This window comes from Macaca fascicularis, chromosome 10, assembly GCF_037993035.2.
Source record: "Macaca fascicularis isolate 582-1 chromosome 10, T2T-MFA8v1.1".
Lineage (NCBI taxonomy): Eukaryota > Metazoa > Chordata > Mammalia > Primates > Cercopithecidae > Macaca > Macaca fascicularis.
The window spans coordinates 35,514,184-35,519,009 of NC_088384.1; the positions used below are offsets into that span (position 1 = coordinate 35,514,184).

The 4,826-nt window shown below is 50.8% G+C and overlaps 1 pseudogene; it reads left to right on the plus strand.

The window, feature by feature from the left end:
* Positions 1 to 2,244: 2,244 nt before the first annotated feature.
* LOC102126086 (tubulin beta-8 chain-like) lies at positions 2,245 to 4,430 on the plus strand (annotated as a pseudogene).
* Positions 4,431 to 4,826: the final 396 nt, after the last annotated feature.

Sequence of the window (4,826 nt, forward strand, 5' to 3'; positions counted from 1 at the left end):
GCCTGCCAAACCATAAACCCAGCTACTTATCTGCCAGAGTCCACAGGTGCTCCCAGCCTTTCTGGCATACATGTTGTATTAGTCTGTTCTTATGCTGCTAATAAAGACATATCTGAGGCTGGATAACTTATATAAAAAAAAGAGGTTTAATTGACTCACAGTTCCACATGGTTGGGGAGGCCTCACACTCATGGCAGAAGGCAAATGAGGAGCAAAGTCACATCTCTTACATGGCAGCAGGCAAAAGAGCTTGTGTAGGGAAGCTCCCCTTTATAAAACCATCAGCTGCAATCCCAGCACTTTGGGAGGCCAAGGCGGTGGATGACCTGAGGTGAAGAGATGGAGGCCAGCCTGGCCAACATGGTGAAACCCCGTCTATACTAAAAGTACAAACATTAGACAGGCATGGTGGTGGGTGCCTGTAATCCCAGGCTGAGACAGGAGAATCACTTGAACCCAGGAGTCAGAGGTTGCAGTGAGCCAAGATCATGCTACTGCACTCCAGCCTGAGCAACAGAGCAAGACTGTGTCTCAAAAATAAATAAATAAATAAACCATCCGATCTCATGAGGCTTATTCACTGTCACAAGAACAGCATGGGAAAGACCCATCCCCCGATTCGATTACCTCCCACTGGGTCCCTCCCACGATATATGGGAATGATGGGAGCTACAATTCAAGGTAAGATTTGAGTGGGGACACAGCCAAAGCATATTACAGGTCATGAAACAAATTTGTTCTAGCAGGCCAGACTTAAGACAGATGAATCCCTTGACCATCCCAAGGAAGAGTGGTTAACAGATGCAAGTTGTTTTATGCATCAGGAAAACAGGAGGGCTAGATATGTTATTATTAGTCAGCACAAGAGAATCAAGGCACAAGCCTTGCTAGCCTCTACCTCAGCTCAAAAAGCTGTGTTAATTGAACTTACTAGGCCCCTGCAGTTGGGAAAGGATTTAAAAGTTAACACTGACACTGATTCCAAGTATGATTTTTTAGTGCTTTATGCTTATGCTGCAATTTGGAATGGGTAGGGACTCCTGACCCCCAACGGCTTTTCCATGCAACATCATGCAGATTTTGAGCTTGTTAAAATGCTGTTTTGCTGCCAAAAAGTGACTATAACTAGTTGCTGAGGACATCAAAAGAGAGACTGACCATGTAAAAGGAAATGCCCTTGTAGATGCCCCAGCCAAGGCCCCTGCACTGAATGGGCCAAGAAACAAAGGAATTCTTTGTTTCTGTTAATGTCTCATTTGTTTATAGGGGTAAATCTTTTCAAGACACTAAAACAGGTGATTCAGCCCTGTGAGCTCTGTGCCTGACATGACCCAAACGGCCAGCAATTTTCTTCTTCTCCAGTTAAACCTGTCCAAAAATTGAGGAACCTATCCAGGTGAGAACTGGCAACTCTAATTTACTCACATGCCTTTCTGCAGGAGATTCAAATGTTTGCTAATGCTTACTGATACCTTCGCTGGTTAGATCGAGGCATTCCTCACCCCATCTGAAAAGTGTTTACCAGAAGAAATAACTCCTCAGTTTGGGTCATCTAAAAGCCTGCAAAGTGACAATGGCCCATCTTTCACAGCAGGCCTATCCCAACACCTATGCTCAGCTTTAGGAATCCAATATGACCTTCACTCTGCGTGGAGACCGCAGTCCTCTGGAAAGGTGAAGGGGCTAATCCTACTCTAAAGAAGACTAGCTAAACCAGAGGCCTATCTCTAACACCCGTAGCTTACTGTGGGTTTGAACTGCTCCAAAGTCAAACTTACAATTAAGTCCTGTCGAGTTAACATCTGTGTCCTTTCCTAACCACAGATCTCCTAATAGATGAAAAGGCTCATCAATTACAAAAAAATATGTCATCGGTCTAGGACAGTTGCAAAGGTACTCTGTGAATATGGAAACAAGAGGCTTTGGAAAATTCAGTTTCAGGTCAGCTAGGGATTTAGTCTTACTAAAGACGTGGGAGGAAGTTCTCCAGCTGACCAGCTTTCCCCAACGTGGAAAGGACCACAGCAAGCCCACCTGAGCTCCCCAATGGACGTTCAACTCCAAGGGATTCACAGGTGGGTACACCTGTGTGGAAGTAAAGCTGTTGCTTCTTCTGGGAGCCCAATCCGAGGCTGAGGCACGTGGGCACCCGGCTATGTAAGGGTTGGCGGAGGGCGTGCTGGGTCACTGCGCATCTGCTACTCCTTCTGGCCTTTCTCCTACTGCTCTAATCCCACCTAGGCCATGGGGGAGATTATGCTCATGCAGATCCGGCAATGCGGGAACAACTTCGGCACCAAGGTTGGCATCCGGGGCTCTGAGGGCCCAGCTCGGGCCTGCCTGGTGGCCAGGGAAGATGTTGGCAGTAGCAGTGGAGGGGCGGTGCTCCTGCATTGCGACCCCTGGGCTCCCTGCTGGGGACACGGTGGAACTGGGCGACTGGCGAGGCGGCCGGGATGGATCCCAGGGACACGGAGGCTAGGGATGGGGTGTGGATGAGGCTGGGGGTGGAAGAGGAGCTAGGACAGGAGCTGGGGTGCCTCCAGCTCCCAGGCCTCCGTGACTCAGCCCTGGTCTGTCTGGCCCCTCCAATCTCTTGCAGTTCTGGGAGGCGATCTCTGATGAACATGCCGTCGACTCCGCTGGCACCTACCACGGGGACAGCGACCTGCAGCTGGAGCACATCAACGTGTACTTCAACGAGGCCAGGGGTGAGACCCCAGTCCTCCGATGGCCCTCCTGGGAATGGCGGCCCTCCCCTCGCTAATGCCTTCCCGCCCCACACAGGTGGCTGGTACATGTCCCGCGCTGTGCTCGTGAATCTGGAGCCGGGCCCCATGAACTCGGTGCTTGGGGCCCTTGGGGCAGATCTTCAGGCCAGACAACTTCATCTTTGGTGAGCTGGCGCGGGGGTGAGGACTGGGGTGCGGCTCCTTAGCCAGGGTAGCTCAAAATCTAGGAATGCCCCAAGGTCATTGCTGTGGGAACTGTGGAGCCAGGGCCCCTGAACACCCTCCTATCCTCCGAGTCGCTCAATCTGCCTCTCCTAAAGGGGTTTTGGGAGGAAGGCCCAGGTGTCTCCTCGAGGTGTGGAGCTACTGCTGTAAACTCCCTGCAGGGAGCTGAGCTGGGGCCCTGTCTACTGCCTTCCCTGAAAATGGGCAGGAGCCATCTGCAGGAGGTTCTGTTAGCCTGTCTCAGGTTTGACTCCCGACTTGATTTCTAACAGGGGAAGCTGCTGTGACTCTGGGGGAGGGGGGTTCATTTGCTCCACCTCCAGGGTGAATGGCGCTTTCATCTCACATGTGATGCTTGGCCCATTTTGCATTGTGGTGGTGACCACTGATGACGGTATACTTGGCCATCGAGTGACTGGCTGTACTGTCTTACAGGTCAGTGTGGGGCCGGAAAAATCTGGGCCAAGGGGCGCTACACAGAAGGCGCAAAACTGATGGAATCAGTGATGGACGTTGTCAGAAAGGAGGCTGAGAGCTGTGACTGCCTGCAGGGTTTCCAGCTGATCCACTCCTTGGGTGGGGGGACTTGATCTGGGATGGGTACCCTTCTTATTAGTAAGATCTGGGAGGAGTATCCAGACAAGATCATAAACACATTCAGCGTCCTGCCCTCGCCCAAGGGTGTCACACACCGTGATGGAGCCCTATAACACAACACTCTCATTTAATGAGCGCATAGAAAACTCACATGGGACATTCTATTTAGATAATGAAGCTTTACTGGACATCTGCGATAGCACCCTAAAACTGCCCACACCCACCTATGGTGATCTGAACCACCTGGCATCTGCTACCAGGAGTGGGGTCACCACGTGCCTGCACTTCCCAGCCCAGCTGAATGCTAACCTGCAGCAGCTGGCCCTGAACATGGTCCCATTTCCCCGGCTGCATTTCTTCATTCCTAACTTTGCCCCACTGACCAGCCAGGGCAGCCAGCAGTACCCAGCCCTGTCTGTGGCTGAGCTTACCCAGCAGATGTTTGATACTAGGCATATGACAGCCTGCGACCCCTGTCATGGCAGCTACCTAATGGCAGCTGCCATTTTCAGGGGTCGAATACGCCTGAGAGAGGTGAAGGAACAAATGTTCAACTTTCAAAATAAAAATAGTAGCAACTTTGCTGACCATTAAAACAGCCTTCTGTAACATCCCACTCTGGGGGCTAAAAACTTCGACTGTTGTTATTGGGAATAACACGGCCATCAAGGAACTCTTCAAGCGTGTCTCAGAGCAGTTTACAGCATGTTCAGGAGCAGGGCCTACCTCCACTGGTACACAGGCGAAGGAATGGATGAGACAGATTTCATAGAGGCCTAGAGCAACATGAACTACTTAGCCAAACAGTATCAAGAACAGGAGGATGCCACAGCCAAGCAGGAGGAGTTTGAGTGTGTTGAGGAGGAGGTGGCCTAGAACTTTCTTTTTCTGGGTAGAGTAGGGAAACTGGATTCTTTAGTGTGTTCTGACAGTCATGTGTCACTACACACTAGTTTGTGTCTTCACCTCTCCTGATGCATTTTAAAGTGTTTTTTAGTATGTGGTTTTGCCTAATAAAGTATTTTCGTAGAATCTGGTTTCACCTCCAACTTCTTTCTATAGGCTCTTGGCTACTGCTGCCAGATGCGCATAGTTGTCCTGCAAGGCTGAAGCTGTCTGGGCTTATCACACGCCCAGGAACAAGCATTCCAGTGGTTCCAGGAGGGGTCGGCATGGGCTGTGGACATGGTAGTCAGGCTTCACATGAACTTGGGGGTGCCCTGGGCCTTGGGCAGCTACGTGGTGGAAAACCTGTTCCTGAAGGCAAGGCTT